At 43.6% G+C, this 20,217-nt stretch overlaps 1 protein-coding gene and 1 non-coding gene across 5 annotated transcripts in view; both read right to left on the bottom strand.

The window, feature by feature from the left end:
• The window catches only part of LOC126273306 (uncharacterized), a 1,028,036-nt gene that overhangs the window by 134,155 nt on the left and 873,664 nt on the right, over positions 1 to 20,217 (bottom strand). The window lies entirely within an intron of this gene.
• Trnas-gga (transfer RNA serine (anticodon GGA)) lies at positions 1,367 to 1,448 on the bottom strand. Its single transcript is given in 2 exon segments — positions 1,367 to 1,401; positions 1,411 to 1,448. It is a non-coding gene; the product is annotated as a tRNA-Ser (tRNA).

The following is a 20,217-nucleotide window of genomic DNA, read 5'->3' as shown; positions in this document are numbered from 1 at the left end:
TCGTGTAGTAGTTTTAATGGCCAGTAGTGTAATTCATCGCTGGGACAAGTGTATTGATATTGGTTGGGATTATGTTGAGAAGCAGTAAACGCAAGTTCCTCACGAATACAAATGCAGTTACTTAAACGCTGTACCACATCATTTAGGCAGATGATAGTACTCAGGATGCATATGAATCCCTGCCAGGGGCACCCACTCAAGAGCTAATTCACGAGCCGCTTTTAATTTTTCGGCTGACATGAAAGATGAAAGTGAAGGCGTTCGTCCTTTAACGGGACGGTAAAGAAGACAAGTGGGAAACGGCGCGTGGGATGATGCCACTTGAAGAATCGCCGCGCTGACGAAAGATTACACAAATTACGGCGGCGGCGGCCTCTGGCTGGAAGGTCGTCCAACTGGCACAGGTTGGTCGGTACACACACTGCAGACTACACGGAGCTGTGGCTTGGCGCGCGCCCCGCTACCCTTGAAGCACCTGGCGGTTCGCTGCGACCCTCTAAACATAGCGGCGGGTGCCCCCTGGGACGTCGCCAGGACTTGCCCGGCCCTGCACACGGTCCTGCGGGCCCTGTGTAGCCAGCTAGTGTTCCGGCCACTGCCGTGCCACCCCGCCACGGCAGACCAGAAGGAGAAGCGCGAGGGAGAAGGCACACAACGCAGTGTTTTGGCCGTACTGCAGTCCCAGGCCTGCAAATAACGGAGTTGGTTGGTTGATTTGGGGGAGCGGACCGATCAGCTAGGTCATCACTCCCATCGGGTTAGGGCAGGATGGGCAAGGAAGTCGGCCGTGACCTTTCAAAGGAACCATCCAGGTATGAGAGTTAGAAAAATCACGGGAAACCTAACTCAAGATGGCCGGACGCGGGTTTGAACCGTCGTCCTCCCGAATGCGTATCCGGTGTGCGTCACCTAGCTCGGTAAATAACGGAGCATGTGATTGATGTCTTGACCTTTCTCAAGACGACGAAGCAGTGTACTGAACCGTGACTCGAATTCGGGAAAATGACATTTGAGAGGTTGTGCAAGGAAAAAAAAAAGAAAAAAGAAGACTCATCACGAAGGTAGTATCCCAATGGGACGGTAATCAGTAGATACGATGTACAGTGCAGAAAAACGAATGAGTACAATTTCAGAAAAATTGGATTATTAATCAAGAGAAAGAGCTTCACAAGTCAATAACACGTTGGCCCGTCTCTGGCCCTTATGTCAGCAGTTATTCAGCTTGCGATTGAACCACAGAGTTGTTGGTTCAAAAAAATGGTTCAAATGGCTCTGAGCACTATGGGACTTAACATCTGTGGTCATCAGTCCCCAAGAACTTAGAACTACTTAAACCTAACTAACCTAAGGACAGCACACACATCCATGCCAGAGGCGGGATTCGAACCTGCGACTCTAGCGGTCGCGCGGTTCCAGACTAGCGCCTAGAACCGCTCGGCCACTCCGGCCGGATGGGAAGCAGACATTGGTTAAATGATACTTTGAGTGTGATGGGGAGGCGAGCGTAAGTGAGCAGATCACCGATGGAGAAAGGTAGCTACGTCGGAGTAACCGTTCGGCAAACTTTTTTAATTTGCCATAAATGAACTCTACTGTAAAACATCTGAATAGAAGAATGTAGTACAGATGAATCGTCTGCGAACTTACGTACATCCATGGACACCTGAAGGATCGATTCTCTTAATAATTAAATAACGCCATCTCAGTTAGAAAGTGAAACTATGAAATTCAATTAAGCTAAATAAATAAGTGAATACAAAATTAGACTCTTCTTTTTGTCTGTTACCCAGAGTGCTAATCCCAGAGATTATGGGGAGACCATATAATCTCTCACACTTACTTATTACAAATGGTCAAGAACAACGTATTTTTTTCGATATTTTCCTCATTATTGTGCGTGGAGCTGAAACGTGGATAACGAAGAAGAAAGGCGTAACTTTTGTGTTGAGGACACGGCGGATGGTAAAAAATGTTATTCGGATGGATAAGATGAAAAAATGAGGTACTCAGAAGAGTGAGAGAGCAGAGAAAATGACTGTGTAACAAAAAGAAAGAAACGGAACTGGATAGGACATACATTAAGAAAAAAGTAGGGTCTTATAAAATCGATTTTAGAAGGATTGGCGAAAGGAAAGAGGAGACGAGACAGGAAGAGACTTCTCACCTTGGACGAGGAGGTGCTGTATTGTAGCACAATCAGCGGTATTAAGAAGGAAGCGATGGACCTCCACAAATGGAGATGCAAAGGACCTGCTAGCGTAGTACAAAACTGATGTTGATGATGACATCTTCATTCTTAGTATACAACGCCAAGTCATTCTAACAGCACGAATTATTCACCTACGGAGGCACATTCATTTCATTTATTTGTGTGGTTTCATATTTATAATTAAACCTTTTTTCTGCGCACTGCTTCTTGTTCAGAAATTAATGGCTGAGTAGTCCTAAATCGGTGGCTGGGTAGAATACTGATTCTGCGGAAATCAGCTGGTACGTTATTGCGAAGAATAATAACTTTTCTTCTATTCTAAAATGGAGAATTTTTTAAACTGAGTCACTCAAATTGTGCTTCATAATAGTACCAAATTTTTTGTCCGTTTCATCAATACAAAAGTTGGTTTGAACACCAGTGTCCTCTACTAGGCTTGGACTTATTGTAGATGCTGTACCATGGCCGTTTTGCGCAAGCTCAACTGACTTATCCAAACAATTATCGGGGGCCTACCTTTTAACATGGACTCCGAGCCACGATGCAGATCGGTACAATGGAAACCGCCCGTAGTACTTATGGGTAGCCATCCGGGTTTTTGCGAACGTGGTTTAGTTAAATTACGAAAAAACAACATCAGGGTGACTCAGCTGAGTTTCAGTCTCTCTCCTCAGCTTTACCTCTCTTGTGTTCAACATTTACATACGTGAGTAGTGGTGGCACATACCAACTGTGCTGAACTGCGTAACGTTGGCATGCTCAAACGCATGTAGTTTCTGATTACGCATTAAAACGCTTTTGTTAAACAGTTCCGCAATTATTATTTCAGTATTGTGTCCATGACGTTTGAAGTAATTTATGTGATAGGGAAAGGCATGTAAAAATAGTTGACAATCACCTCAAGGCCTGCGTAATTTGACATTACCATTTTATCTCGTCTGCCACTAGGGCTCAGTCAACACAGCAAGCGCAATTCGCTCCGGTCCTTAACGTAAACAAGAAAAAAAGAAATGAGCTTAGATGAAAGCTACATAAGGTACTAGTCGCACAACCTAGCTGTTTACAAGATCATACACAACCTCCAGGATGTAGCATGCGAGGCCCATAATCTCTGGGACGTCGGACAGACGTAAAGCACAATTCGTGGGTAATGTTGTTGGTTCTCCCTCTCATCAACTCGAGCATGAATTACGTAGAGCTTAATGTACGACCCACCGACACAGCAGTGGCGTCCAGGATGGGGAAGGCCGACCACGTAGCTACCTAGCGCGAGGAACGTAGCAGATACGTCGAATACACTCTCATCTTCTATTCACCCTCCTTATTTCACATGTTCGCGATTCGTACTTAGTTGCAGCACGAACGAACAATCTAGACATGTATTCAGTAGCCTATTTGTGCAAGGGTAAATGAAAGACCAATATAGCTGTGTTTTAAGAACTTGGAGTATTTGTTATTGTGAAGTGCAGCCTGCCACCAAGAGACTGCGTGGGGTATGATTTCAGCGTCCTGTTTCAATAAAAAATTGACATTGTGGAGAAGTTAATAACCTATATATATTATAAACGCGAAAGTTTGTGTGTGAGTATGTTTGTTACTCCTCCACTCTGAAACGTCTGGACGGTCTGGTAGAAATTTGGAATAGAATTAGCTTATACCTTGAATTAACACTTGGGCTCCTTTTAAGTATGTGTAGGACAAGACATTTATTTATTTGAAGAATACTCGTATAGCATGAAATGTGGAACAAAAATTATTCTTAGAAAAAGCATTTTACTCTTTGAGTTCTGAACTGTATCATATTTATGAAAGCGCTTTTATTACTCACTATGTCCGGCTGAAGACTCACAACAACTGTGTCATTTAAATTCTGTACGACAGAGAGAGCGCTTGCCTTTACATGTAGAAAGTGATAGGCTTTCAGTGACAGTGGGATTCCATTATGACATGCGAGCGTATCCGCAGGTGACAGGTACACCGTGAGGGCAGATGACGTTTTTGCAAGTACAAATATTATAAAATTTGCGTTGCACCCATCTAGAAATTACTTACTTACTTTCTTCGTCGAGTTAGTATGTTTATTATTCCTTCTCGTTGAAGCGGCTGTACGGATTTGGATGAACTTTGGAATGGAGATATTCTTTGCCCTGAATTAACACATAGGCTACGTTTTCTTCCGGGAAAAAGTCTGTTCTCGCATGGGATTGTCAACGTGTCTACTGTTCCAGTGTGATGCGTAACATTACTTAAAAGGTCGTCCATGAAAGACACCTATCAGATGACTGCATTATGGTTAGCGCAGAAATTGGGTTTTTCCTAAAAGAGTGAGTTGCGAGCGACAAGTATTGCGTCAACATATGCCATGGTCTCAATTTTTTTTCCGATGTCGCGCGGTTTTTCTAGACAAGTGGGTCTTGCCTCAATACCTCGAAGAGATAGTGGTTGTGATGGCGCATACGCGTGGAGAGTGAGTTTCGGCATTAACATTTCTTTATAAGTAACTGTTTAACAGCGGATAACACAGAGGGGTGCAGGTAATTGTCGATGTGGCCGTAGTTGTGTAATACTGATAGTAGAGCTCTATGGTTGAGCTGACGTCGAATTTGTAGATAAAGCTGAAATCTTTGATTAGTCTTCCAAGAAGAAAGTTCCCTTGACACTGTTTGCGTAAGCAAACATTCTGTCGTGTTTAGGAAAGCGTGGAGAAAGTGTGTTAGTACGCTTGGGTTGAGGACGGCATATGACATTAACCAGTAACTAGCTCTTTACGTTGTACATTTTTGGTTAAGTCACAGGAATGTCATTAATTACGTACGCAACGCCTTGTATGTGTTATTACTCACTTAGTGTGGAGGGCAACGACGAACGCGGAAGAGCTGCTGTGGTTTACAACCCTTAGAGGAACGGGGACAAGGGCGACGGAAGATCAAACAGAGAGAGGTCAGTTATGAACCTTCACGCCACATGTAAACGTATGCTTCTCATTCTCTGGGGAGTGTGTCTATTAAAGTAATGTGCTCACGTAATTATCCGTTTTCTATTTAATCTGAGAGGTAGGAAGGTTATGTCGAAAAAATTAAAAGAAATGAATCAGATGTTTGAATTGAATTTAGTTAGATGTGGATTACATCTTTCTAAAGCACGCATGCACACACACACACACACACACACACACACACACACACACACACACACACACACACACATGGGAAGGTTCCGTTGCAAACAAAATGATTTTTAAAGCGGAGTTTTACGTGCCCATTCGATAGAACCGTCCCAGATTAGTCCAGGGCTATATTCGTTTTAATCGACATATGTTAACAGGGACAGTACAATTCGAACAATAACCACTACTGCAGCGGTGACAGCACTGCCAGGTCGCGCGCTGACTGCAGCGCTACTAAGTCACTGCTGGTTTGCTGTTTATGCAACGTGTATTACTGTCCCTGTTCAAAAATGGCTCTGAGCACTATGGGACTCAACTGCTGTGGCCATTAGTCCCCTAGAACTTAGAACTACTTAAACCTAACTAACATAAGGACATCACACACATCCATGTCCGAGGCAGGATTCGAACCTGCGACCCTGGCAGCAGCGCAATTCCGCACTGAAGCGACTAGAACCGCTCGGCCACAGCGAAAATGGTTCAAATGGCTCTGAGCACTATGGGACTTAACATCTGTGGTCATCAGTCCCCTAGCACTTAGAACTATTTAAACCTAACTAACCTAAGGACATCACACACATCCATGCCCGAGGCAGGATTCGAACCTGCGACCGTAGCAGTCGCGCGGTTCCGGACTGAGCGCCTAGAACCGCTAGACCACCGCGGTCGGTTCGGTCACAGCGGCCGGCGGCACACTCTGATGAAACGTTTTTAAGCTGCGACGAAGAAGGCTTATACAAAATGAAATTTAATATCTAAGGTTTATAGGTCATTTTTCATAATGTAGTATTGGAAGCCTGTTAACTTCAAACTTGGAGAAAAAGGGGCATTCGTCTGTACAGTGGTTAATGTAGTGTTATCCGACTGCAAACTGTTTTTCTGCCTAGTGCACTGAGTGAATCCTTCTAAATGACCCATATCACTGATTAATTAGGTGAGAGAGTACATGTACTGGTGGAATGCTATTAGGTATCTTAGGCGGTTTAGCAACAACCTCCACGAATTCTCCGATCTAACATCACAATTTTTTCTGTTGATCCTTTTTTGGTCGGAGACTGGCTTTCCGAAATGCACGAAATTATCCTAATTATGACAGTGTAGGGAGGGCCTAATGGAATCATTTATAATTAATTTTAAAGACGTTTCGGCCACTCTTTCCGAGTCGAGTGTCTTAAACAAGGCTTGTCATCCTCCCCCATCTCCTCTGCCTCTCTCCCCTTCCTCTTAAAGTCTCCTTCGGCCATAACATTGAAGTTTCTATGTTTAGGAATGAAGGAGCTTGTGCGAATCAAGTTTCGTGATTCAAAAATCACAGAAAAGGAGCCAACTGCGACCGGAGCTCATTTCCGGTTTTCCGGTCTTGAAAGAATGATGATTAGCGTTTATCGCTCCGTCGACGATTAGATCATTAGGGGCGGAGCCCAAGCCCTGTTTGAGAAAAGAAATTCCGTGTGGCTAGGGCCTCCAGTCGGGTAGACCGGTCGCCTGGTGCAAGTCTTTCGAGTTGACGCCACTTCGGCGACTTGCGCGTCGATGATGAAATGATGATGATAAGGACAACACAACACCCAGTCCCCGAGCGGAGAAAATCTCCGACCCAGCCGGGAATCGAACCCGGGCCGTTAGGTAATGACATTCCGTCCCGCTGACCACTCGGCTACCAGGGGCGGACTCCTGTTTGAGGACATACGGGGAAGTAAAAGGACCGAAACCTACCAGGCATTCTCCGTAAACGCTTTCCGGCTATCTGTGGGTGGTTGGACGGGGATCTGAAGCGCGCTCCTCTTGAATGCGTGTCCAGTGAGCCGCCGCTGCCCCACCTGTTTGGGCAGACGTGGTAAACAGCGGCGGAGGCTGGTACAGGAGGCAGGAGGCGTATCAGGCGCTACCGCCCCCACGTCCGGGACTGGGAGCGGCATTAAGCAGGGTGCAAAGCCGAGCTTCCCGCGAGCAGAGAGATACCGCCGGAGAACAATGCAGGCGGGTCAAAGAGCAACCCTTCACCGGTTCTGGCCGGTTTTCAATCCTCCGCTCACGTCACAGTCCAGGTGACGACTACCACATCGGCTCCCTCGCAACTTTTCCGCCTATGAACAGGCGAAAGGGATCGAAAGGGAAGACGCCCACGTACGAACTGTATGTACTCCATAAATATTATAAAATGGATGTATTATGTATGCCTGTATGTTCCACATCTCCTAAAACACAGGACCGATTTCAACCAACCTTAGTACACATATCCCTTACTGTCATGCAACAATGGTTGTAGGGTCATGGATCACCTACTTATCATAGTTCAGGAGATATGCTGTAATAAACAATGAGATACGTGAAAAACTGCCTCATCATGCATAACATTTAACTCTATCACGCCTGTGCTACTAATTGTTCAAAAATGGTTCAAATGGCTCTGAGCACTATGGGACTCAACATCTTAGGTCATAAGTCCCCTAGAACTTAGAACTACTTAAACCTAACTAATCTAAGGAAATCACAAACATCCATGCCCGAGGCAGGATTCGAACCTGCGACCGTGGCAGTCCCGCGGTTCCGGACTGCAGCGCCAGAACCGCACGGCTACCGCGGCCGGCTACTAATTGTATGCGCAATAAATTTCGCAGGCAGTTTCGTCATGTGACTAAATACACCTACAAAATTACAGCGCGTCCTTGATTTCAAGATTAAATATTTATTATATTTTTGATGGTAATATTTGTTTTTTGTTACAGGTCTGCTAGGGAACCTATGAAGTTTCTGTACAGCTGTGTCGCTTTGCCACAGGGAGCGCTGTGTGACCTATATCGTAAAAATGGCTTCCCCACAGGAGAACGCTCAATGTTTCTTTAAAGCAGTACCGCCAAAAGGCTGTTTTTTTTTTTTTTTTGTTTGCAATGTTACATTTACACGTTCATGATTTCGGCTTTACAATGCCATTATCAAGTGTTTTAATGTTTTGTAGTACCTAAGATGGCATACTGTCAATTTTAAAATACAGTATTAGACACATTGTCTAAGGGTCAATATTTCTGGTAAAAGCCTACTACTTTGTTTTGTCACTGGGCATACCAGTGATGATTGATTTACTAACCTTTATTTCTAAATTCAACTGTCTTCCGCAGTGTTTCACATTTTTCTACCTCCTCCTCACCATGACAATTCCGGCAGCTGCTGCTTGGACGGCCGCGGTGGTCTCGCGGTTCTAGGCGCGCAGTACGGAACCGTGCGACTGCTACGGTCGCAGGTTCGAATCCTGCCTCGGGCATGGATGTGTGTGATGTCCTTAGGTTTAAGTAGTTCTAAGTTCTAGGGGACTAATGACCACAGCAGTTGAGTCCCATAGTGCTCAGAGCCATTTGAACCATTTTTACTACTACCACCACTACCACGGTTACTACCACAACCTCTACCACAAGATCGCTAGTGCAGCCCGCATTATTACGCAGTTGTAAAGTATGTTGCTTTGTATTCGTGAGTCACAATAGCTACAAGAGTGGAAATGGTCAAACGTGAAATTGATTTTTTTGTCAGTAAAAAGAAAACGATACACACACTTGTCAGTCGTCCATAAACGAAGCAATAAATGCTAAAAACTCATTCGTTGCACTCCACAACATGGTCGTGGAATGATAACAATATTTCATTATAATATTGTAATATGTTCCAAGCGTCATCATATGACGTAAGTGGTAAGGCTTTCCGAAAGGGCAGGCAGTTGAATCAAAACGTCAAGGTGCTGCAAGGCTGTTACTCGAAACTGAACCTCCGGAGGCAGGAACTGAAGCACACCCACGCACTGCAGTCGTCAAGCCAGCAAATGGAAACCAAACGATAGTTTCGGAAACCTGTGTTTATGACGGAAGGGCGTGTCAGTTAGTGGAGAACGCAGTGTATCGGATGATTAGATACGGCCCGACTTAGGTTCAATAGGAAATGGAAGGTTCAGGGAGTTAACCCCACTGTAGAGGCGATGCCTTCAGCTGTCTCATTCCACAGCTCCTCTTAGCATACAAGCCACTGTTATTAAAACAAACGTCATAACATTTAAAAAAATTAAGTGTGATATTATTTTTTTATATATGCACTCTCACTGCGAATAAAAAAAGTCTTTTCAAGCGGTTGTAGTCCTCAGCATCATCTTTGTCCGTCGTCACTACACTCGTAAACAGACAGTAGACATACAAAATTATCTGACACCTTTCTTGTACCAGACGTTTGCCAGCTACTAATCTTTGCATTTGCTCTTTTAAACGGAGACGAGAGCTTTATTTGCAGTCGTTGGGACTGACGAAAAAGTGATGTACTCTTTTATGCAGTCGGACAATAGTGTTGCCACTTGAAAACAGGGGCGACGCAAGCACTCTTTAAGACGCTATGTCGAGCTAAAATCTTGTCGCTCGTAAATTAAATTGTCATGTGCTATTTGTCCAGTCCGCTCCGTTGCTAAGGAACGACGCAACTGTCGTGGCTCCTCACTGACAAGGTTACTTACAGTGGGGGAAGAGTGATTAGTAGGCGAAATGGACAGCTTCTTCAATCGGTTGTTTGTTCTCCAACGTGACTGCAGCATTAAGTGAGATTTCCTAAATGTTAACAACAGTCGTCTTAGACACTTATACAAATCCTATTATATTGTACTCCTTACAAGCAGATACTCAATATTTTTTGTTCTATCCATTGAAAAGTTTGTTATCGATAACAAATACATTCGTCAATGTTGCCCACAGCCTTTGTCGCTTTTGAAATCTTAACGCATTAGAGAGTAAACGAAGTTTCAATAGCACACAACTAGCTAGATGCTCGTACTTAAATGTCGGACAGGAAACAAAACGGTCGTGCCGCTACCTGCACATGTCCTTGGATTTTTTTCTGTCACTTAACATGATTTTCAGTCCTCAATACGCGTTCTCTAAGTTGAAAATTGTGTTTAACTTCGATTAAAATGTAGGTCGCCCTACAAATGACGGTAGTTTTGGGTGGAACGGGTTTCAGATCCCCATCAAAACGTCCGAGTTCAGGTGTTCCACGATTTTTCTACACTGGTTGAACCGACTGCTGGGGTGGTTCCTCTGAAATTGCCACGGTCAGATTGTTGACCAGCCTGATCCAACTCGACTTTGTGTTTTATGTCTAACATCTGACAGCAGCAGCTGCTCTCGGCTCTGAGCACTATGGGACTCAACTGCTGTGGTCATTAGTCCCCTAGAACTTAGAACTGCTTAAACCTAACAAACCTAAGGACATCACACACATCCATGCCCGAGGCAGGATTCGAACCTGCGACCGTAGCAGTCGCACGGTTCCGGACTGAGCGCCTAGAACCGCATGACCACCGTGGCCGGCTTAGTAGTAGTAGTAGTAGTAGTAGTAGTAGTAGCAGCAGAAGTTGTCATATTCATCGTTTGATCACTTTTACATTACAAGGATATTGGACATTTGGTATTACAGTTTAGGAACAAAAAAGTCCTAATTCATACTTACAGATATTTCCATACTTAGAGGTTTAGTTTGACAAGGATTGGACAGAGATTTTGAAGAGATTACGGGGAACAGCGAAAATCGTAAATCAGGATGGCCGTACTGAGATTAGGGCCACTCTCCTCCCAAAGAGAACAGTCTCGATCGTTTATCCATAGTGCACAAACGCCGTGATTAAACTCGATAGGGATAGAAGCTGAAGCAATAAATTAAAATTTGTGCCATGGCCAGGACTTTAACCCAGGCCTTCTGCTTACTAGGCGGAGGTGTTCACCACTACAGCACCGAAGCATTAAGGTTATTAGTTGGACAGACTACCGTAGTCCAACGCCTTCCCTAACACAAATGCCGACCGGAGTGGCCGAGCAGTTCTAGGCGCTACAGTCTGGGACCGCGCGGCCGCTACGGTCGCAGGTTCGAATCCTGCCTCGGGCATGGGTGTGTGCGATGTCCTTAGGTTAGTTAGGTTTAAGTAGTTCTAAGTTCTAGGGAACTGATTACCTCAGAAGTTAAGTCCCATAGTGCTCAGAGCCATTTGAACCAAACACAAATATCAATTCACACCTACAACCCATTTCCCTCTTCTTAAATCGTCACTACGTTTTGCGGCTTAAGCATTCACGTAAAGAAATTATTTGATAATATAAAAAGCTAGTGCTATGTTATACGTTTATTTCTCAAAAACCAGTCACTGCACACGCTACCAACTCACTTCAGGAAAATGACAAAGATGTCTGGTTCTATCTTGTGCACTGCAGCTCTCCATTTAAGTGCCTGAAAAACTGAGTCAGCATATCTTCATTATGAGTGAGAAAAGGGATTCAGAGAAAGTTTTAGCAGAAAAAAAGCAATGTGAAAGTGTCATGCAAAATGACAGAATTGCTTTATTTACTTGTGTTACACTTTGTATTATATTCCTATGCAGTGTTATCTAAGTGATTCTCCGCTTTATAGAAAGTATTTTTTTTCACTACCTTTGTAATTGAATTTTTAAATAAGTTTGTTTTATTAGCTCTTTAATCATTTTCGGCAATGGGTTTGGACTATTCTTGAAAATACTTAGAAAAAATTAATTCCATAGAATTGTGGTACTGGTTACTTTGGAGTCACAGGATTATTCACCGGTTGTCTTCGTCTTTGGAAATGTAATTCTTGGCGATCTTGTTTAAAACTTGGCAAGACACGAGGGAAGCGAAAGTTATTCGCTGTTATGTAGAAGCTACCGCTGTTAGAGATACTGCAGCTGTTACGAGAGTCCGCGCCGTAATAGAGCTTGGAGAATGGCGTCCTGAATGAAAACATTGTGTGAGACGTACTTACAGCTGCCGTTAGCTTTTTCCCATTCCTGTTTCCCACAAAACTAGGGAAAGTGCATAAGCCTGAATTCTCACATTTTTCCTTTCTCCTGTCGTTCGACGTTGGGCTAAGTAGGAGGCGAAGGAAATATTACTGATGTAGTAGATCAGCATTACGTGGCATCTGTCACAGTTCCATAACACAAAGGCGCATCGCACATTCAAAGGTTCACTCGTTATCAGTCACATCTAGGTCGTGATGTGACATCATCATCGCAGTTCTTTCCGAGAATTCTGAACGCTCATCTACTGCCAATCTATTTATGTTCCCCCTCGTACCTGATACATGTTAAATATGTTGAACAATTCTGCACTTGATTACCACATTGAAACTGATATACAAAAGCTACTCTTAGATTACTAGTGCATTGCAAAATGAACTTTGAATACCAATGGATAAGATAGCCATTACAAGAATTTGATCGTAGGATTCCTTTACATACACATATTTTCTGCGCTGCACCTTTTTAAGGCTTTGCCTTGATTTTCTACGTCAACATTTCTCCACGAACTTGGTACCAGTTCAGACTTGCAAGGACGAAAGCGATTGACGTTCAGAATCCTATAAATAGTGATACTGAAAGTTCTGTCAATCACGATATGCTTAACTGCGTGTTTCTGCAAGAGTTTGCGTCAGGTGGCCTATTTGGCCGATAGCGCTTTGGCTCTCTAAAGTACTGTAACGTCAAAAATGGTCCCTACCTTGATAAGATTGTATATTTGCGTCATACAGACAACGGAGTGTCATAACGTCACGAACTGCGAAAGAAACTGTTGCTTATCACCTTCCCATCGATATTCAAAACAGACAGAGATGTAATGGTTTTTGTACTGAACCTGTATTGTTTTAAAGTTGTGTTTCATATCGCCTTGCTAGGATCCCTGCTCAAGTTTTCAGTAACTTCTTTTCATCATTTGACGGCGGTTGAGATGGTGTAGTAGTTAGGAAAATGGACTCGTGCTTGAGAGAAGTGGGCTTTAAATTCTCACGCAGCCACAATGATCTGTATTTCTCAGTGTTCTGGCTCCTCATTACGGACAAATGGAGGTGCTACTACAAAAAGTTCGCTGCCAACTTTCTGTCTCGCAGTTCTCCATCTAAAGAATGATGACGTTTACGGAAAGTTAACTCAAAGCCTCTCTCCTCGAAAATTCAAGAACTTTTTTCATATTTGTGGACAGACTTTATCAAGACCGTTAATCACATAGTTCTATTTTAGTGTCTGTACAATAACTGTACGTGTTTGTGTGTATTCGTAGTAAGAGGAGGGTGGACGTAGACCTCCTGACATTTAATACTATCTTCCATTTCTTTTTGTTCTATGTTAAACTCTTCGTCTCTTCTGAGTGATGAACAAACATTCTTCTTAGATACTGTAGGCTTTATCATACCTTGCTCTTTCTCTTTTTGCTGCTTATATCAGTGCCGTTGTTGCACTTGCAGGCTAGTGTTTTACAGAAGTACATCACTTTGTCGTAAATATGCTTTGCCTGATTCGTCTATTAAAGATACACATTTTGCCTTAAGCATCTTGTGTGTCCCATCTGGGTGTTGTACCTCACTTCTTTTCAACTAGAGGGGCTAATGGTACGCCACAGCCTTATCAGAGCACCATGTTACTTTAAAACGCAATGTTGATAAACTACACTCGTTCTTGCACTTTTTTTTAACAAGGCAGTTTCCTTGGCTTTCCGCTTCTGATATGTCTACTAAATTTCTGCAGATTTGAAAATGACTCATCTGCTTCTGTACTTCATCCATATTCTACACGAATATTGAAAGTCTTATTCCGTATTATATTATTTCGGTTCACCTATCTCATAAGCGTCTACTGTTGCGTTATATGCAGGAGAACCATTAAATAAATCTTCTGGGTTTGCTCGCAATGTAGATGTATGCTAATGTGTATAGGAAGTGCAGTGCCGTACGACTGACTCCTTTGCCATATAACTTATGAAGAAACTCTGAACAGCTTTATGCAAGCAGACACAGGTAACGGGGAAAATAATTATGTAACGAATGCTGAGCGCCCACTGCATACAGCGCATGAAGACGGAGCGTACCAAAATAATGTGGGTCCGCTATTAACAACGGTCACCGTTTCCATTGACACTGCAGTAACGTTTTCATTAACACTGTTGTATTCTCAAATTCCGGTGTTATCTTTTAGAAAACTGACTTTGACCTTCCATACTCGGACCAGTGGAAATTTCATATTGAGACGTAGACAGCAAACAATGACAATAATTTACTATATCGATTATAGGTAAACAGCCCATCACCGGTTTCATCGTTAGACGAGAGTACGCATGTAATAAAGTACAACCTCCTCTGTAATTGCATTTTGCCTTTGTAGTCACTTTTTCACCATGGCCATTTCGTGCTGCTGTCACCAAAATTTTATGGAGTAGTGGAACTGAAGAAAATTCTGTAACAAAACTGAAAATCAGACGTCTGGCTCTATAATATTATAGAGTTAAAAAAACTTTGAAAAGTAACATTATTCTTTCACTGAACACTGACCACAATACACACAATAACCCTGTGTTATATACAAGCTATATACATTGCAGGACAGCTCTTCCATATAGCCGGTTATTCGTATTTTATGTATTTGAGTGTGAATATTTTCGGGTGTGTTTGATTATACACGCAAAATATAGGTCTTGATATGTAGATGTTTTTACAGACGTTGGAGCAGAAACCAAGACAGCAGGTAATTTGAAATACGAACCAGATATTCTTACCATCAAGCGTTGTGTGGTACTACAAACCAAAATTATAAAGCACATGGACAGAGCTGATATACACTTAGTGCCAGTACACTACATCACGTGTAGCTTGTAAAATTACGTAGTATCTGAGACATTACGACTGCAGAAATTACTCTTCCGTAAGCGTAGCATATTTCGCAAATCCATACACGATTTGTTGTTCTGAGATTACAAATAATTAAGTATGCGACCCTTGCTGATTATCTTCAGATGATTCTTTGAGGATCTGAACTGGTAATAGATCTGTTTACCTGCCGCAAATAGCTGTAGCTGATAAATGGCCCGCACAAGTGTTGCCGAGCTTGTTTCAAATTTGCTGAGAAGCTTTTGCACATCCTCCGCGCAGTCCCGATCTCTCCTCACGAGATTTCCATATTGCTCGAGCCCTGAAGAAAGACATCTGTGGCCGCCGAGTTTGCTTGGTACGAAGAGGTGCACACCTGGGTACAATTATGGTTCCGTAGGCAACCGCAAACATTTTTCCAGTATGTACTGACCGTCTTGTGCCATAGTGGGATGAATGTATTAAGAATTATGGCGATTACGTTTGAAATAATAAACTGTTTACCTACTTTTTTCCATCTGTATCGTTTCCTGCATCTACATCATAGTCTGCAAGCCACCTAACGGCGTGTATCGGAGGGTAATTCTGATACCATTAACTCTTTTGGCTGCCCCTTACGGCATTTGAGCTACGGTGTTACAGAAGGATACCGGAAATTAAGTGGACTGATGAGATACGTAATATCCGCCCCCAGAATCGGAGAAAGAAGTAAGGTGTGTGTGGAAAACTTCCAACTAGATGACGGGACAGTGAGATAGCAGATTTACTAGGACATCAGAGAATAACAGCAATGATTACTAGATACAAGGTTCAGCTCTTCTGTAAAAAACTGTCAAACATGTTTTAGCACATTTGTGCCATCGTCAATAAGTATTGTTTACACAGTTCTGCGAAATGTAAACGAACTTGAACCCCGAGTAGACATTACGGCAGCAACACCAAACGTAAGGTGGAAAAATGCTGTTGAAGAGTAAGTCCCACAAAATATGTGTACCGTTTGTTTGTGCATTTCAACGATAGATGAGAATGCAGATGGGAAAGGGTATTTGAAATCTAACAGTAAGTAATAGCAAAGTAAAATCGCAAAAACTTTGTGCAGAACATAATTATGTTTACGCATAAAGTGATTTGTTAAGACGCCAATAGAAGTTACAGTAACATCATGTAGTTGCAGTTGACAATCTAGCAACAGGCAAAAATTGATTTTAGCCCTAAAAAAATACCCACTGACGATGACATATAACTGGTGAAACATGTTTGGGTTTATGTGAAAAATAATCAGGTTTTTTTTTATTTTCTTTGCGATAGAGGTGGGCCTTATATCGAATAATTTTGTCTGGAAACACAGCTAGTGCAACAGCTCTAAAACCAAATGATGAATAACTTCAGCGATATTTAGAGGGAGTTGCAGAAAACACACAAACGTTGGGGAAGACAGAGAGTAAAATCTATACAACAAATAATTGAGGACGTAAGGTGTAGGTACCACTGTGAGAGGAGGAGACTGGGCGCTGGAGAGGATCGCATCAAACCAGAGAGAAGACTGAAGACCCGAGATAAAAAAAAAGACTGAAAAAGTGAGTGCCAAGGAGCGTCATTGTCCTGAAGTCAGCTGTGGAGCGGATGTGAGAGCACGTGGTCAGCAGTCAGCAGCTGCAGTAGTCAGTCAGCAGCGGTCAGCAGGAAGCGAGCGTGCGGTCACTACACCTGGCCCTGCTCTGTTCTCCTGGCCCGCCGTGTCACTACATGTGGGTCACTACGGTCGGCAATGGGGCACTAACCCTTTGCTTCGTACTCATCGGCTGACAGGTTCAGGTAGGCCACTTAATCGTAAAGCGTACGAAACACCAAGCAGCTGATCACTGCACAGAGCGGAGCGTCGGACAAAAAAAAAAAAAAAAAAAAAAAAAGGTATCAAGGAGGTTTTCTGGGCTCGAGAATCATCCCGTTCCGCGACTGTCTCTGATATTCCAGAAATTCTACGCTTCTATCACACGCTTCCGTAATGAAGCCAAAGGGTGAAAGAACTCATCCTGTCACAGTGGAACAACTTCCTACTGAGTTTCCGCGTTTGCCGTGAAGGTCAGCAACGTTCATTAAGCGTCGGCTTTCCTTGAATGAGGAGCTGAGACGTGACTCGTTTTAGATCCCTTTTTCGGTGCCACCGCATGTTGTGAAGTCGACGAGGTTACGCTGGTGTCTAATGAGGTTCCCCAGAGAAACGCTACCATGACCGGATATACAACGGTGGCCTTTACATTTCTCAGGCACATTAAGTAAACTTACGATATAAAGTAAGAATATACGAGGGTCACCTGAGCAATAGTATAAACATAGGTGGACTAGAAGAGATGTTCGTAAATTTAATGACATTGTCATTGAATACGACATGAGCCCCGTATACTGCGTGTGTAGTATGCGCCGATATTCGCTTAATTCTCATTCCAAACATTATCAGTACCACCCACGTAACGTGTGTGAGATGAGATGCAGTTATTCAGTGCTGAATCCTACTTCATGTATATTACCGATAAGAAGCGCTGTCACGAAGCAATTACGGAAGCAATGAACACCAAAACCAGGTCGACATCGACGTCATTAAAGACTTACCTTTAACTCAGATGAAACATCATTTCGTGTGTGTGGTTGGGGAGGAAGGGGTGGGAGAGGAAGGACGGGAGGGGGAAGAAATCACACACGGTCCTACGGTGTAAGGCAACAGTTCACTACCTGACAACGAGTAGGGACCAACACCGCAGGGGAGGTTGTATTTGTGGAAGTAGCTGTTGCTCCACACCTGCGGTGGTGTGCAGGTCAGGACCACCCGTGGTGTGGGCAGGGATCTCTGAACTATTGTCCGCACAACAGCAGTGGGTATAGCCCAGGGACAAGTGGGTGCCCACTGCAGCGTGAGTGCACTCGCAAAAAAAAAAAAAGAAAAAAAAAGAACACTCCCACTCCTCTTCCGTGTGTCGGCGGCGTCAGAGGCGGGTCGGCCACTTGACGCGAGCGCTGCAAATCATCATCAGCAAGCAGGCGCAGTTCGACGCAGCGACTCGCCAGACGCGACCGGCGGACGGCCGGACAGGTCAATTGCCGTTTGGCACTGTGGGGCGACCGTCCGCGTGGACGCCGCGTCTCTTCAGCTCCAACTGGAGCGACGCACGCGACCCCGCAGCCGGCTGATGCGCCATCGGAGACGCTGCGTCCCCGTCTACTGTAGCCAATGTTGCCCCTGTCAGTCATCCTTCACAATTGACCATCCCATTAAGCACACTGCATGGAAAGGACCCCCCCCCCCCCCCCCCCCCCCCGCTGTCCCACAACCGATACATCATGCCAGTACCCTGAAACACCGCCTTTCTTCAACTACGCCATGTCCAGCGGAACTGCTTATTCGAGATTAGACCCCAGGGTGGTACCAAACTGCGACGAAGCTAGTTGCTACGATTCATGCGCTGTTCCAAATAATCTTAGACATTATCATGTGATTACGATCGGGTGATTCAGCGTGCCAGGAGTGGCGTGATAGGGAGCTTTAATGTTCGACAAATCAGAAATGTATGTGTGAACAAGGTTGTCGTCACCTTGAAAAACCGGAATGTCCACAGGATTCCCATCATGAATATGTAGTAGAAAGCCCAACGCTTGTTCTCCGAGACTGTTGAACTAAACATCCTGATTCTTCTTGGCGGTAACAGTAATTCCGCGTCACATTTGCACGATATTGCGATCGCGCAACTCGCAGTCTTCATCAGTCCCTGAGACTGAATCCAGTGTGGAATGGGTCCAGTATTTATGCCTGTGTGGGACTAGGCGCGGAGCGGACCGATGACGAAGCACCTAGCTCCACATAAATATAAATACTGCACCTGTTCCACACATGAGAAACGTATTAACAGCTCGTCCCAGAATAAACTACAAATCCAGATTTAAATAAATCTATCCTCCCAGAACCATCATGGAAAACAACCTCGACATACAACCCGCCTCAGGACAGAAGTAACTCAAACACTAATAGAAAATATCCCCTTCCCAGCTTATCTACTAGAGAGACTAGAACCATCCAATTGAGATTGAAAAAGATGACATAGACTTAGACGTTTAAATAACACTAAAACGCCGAAACCTGAAACCTAACCATTGCATCAACACCTGACCACACAAGAAGCAGCTTAAATAACAAATTACCAACGAACACCTCTAGCGAAACGTACGCATCATCACTGTCCAGACCCAAACCGTCAGTTCACTTACCAATAATGCATCATAAATTATAATGTTAATAGCAATTCAGACATAAAAATGTTGTGAAATCAAAAACCCTTAACCAGCTTCTGCTAGAAAATCATTTGTAGACCTACCTCTAGTCAGTAGTAATCAAGAAGGAAAAATAACGATTTTTATTTAAAAACAAGAAAGAAACCTAACGAATTGTAAACTGTAAACGTAGCTCAACTTCTAGTAATTACAATAGAAGTGTTAGAAATTAAGTTAAGTATTGTAATAAAAGAGATCCGAAAGAAAATTATAGATACAAACCTATGGCCCAGTAGAGCAGAAGCTTTCAGGGGTCCATCCACCTCCTTCACAGCAGGAAAAAGAAAAAAACACCGGATTCAGCCTCAGGGAGTAACCGATGGATTGCGAGTTACGTGATCAAAATATGGCCCAAGTACAACAGGGATTACCAGCAGAAAAATGATGACAACGCCTCGGCGGCAAAGCCTGAAGACCAAAATGAATGACTGAACTACGACAAACACCCCCTAAATATCATGGAACCATCTCTAGCCTGAAATACGTAAAGACCAGGAAGTTATCCACAGCTCGTGATCTAGTGGTTCCGACGCAGGCAAATGTGGAGTGTGATTGGCAGGGCTACGTAGAAAACAAAAGTAGTAGTTCGCGCCGCTGACTCTACAACGCGGCATAGCGGGTTCGGTTCCCCGCCGCTTCAGAGATTTCCTTCGCTAAGGGGACTGGATGTTTTTATACTTATATTTTATATGTCGTGTTCCAAAATGAGTATCAAGTCTCCATGGTCATGGAACTAGTCAGCACATGGAATTATAACAGAAGAGTAATAGCCGATAAAATGAAACGCATATGAATCGTATGGAGACGACAAGTCATAAATTTAAATATCTGTAATCATCAAAGTAAAACAGGA

The sequence above is a fragment of the Schistocerca gregaria genome, chromosome 1 (genome assembly GCF_023897955.1).
Source record: "Schistocerca gregaria isolate iqSchGreg1 chromosome 1, iqSchGreg1.2, whole genome shotgun sequence".
Lineage (NCBI taxonomy): Eukaryota > Metazoa > Arthropoda > Insecta > Orthoptera > Acrididae > Schistocerca > Schistocerca gregaria.
Note: the sequence above shows the minus strand (reverse complement) of the source record. Positions and strands in the feature narration are given on the sequence as shown.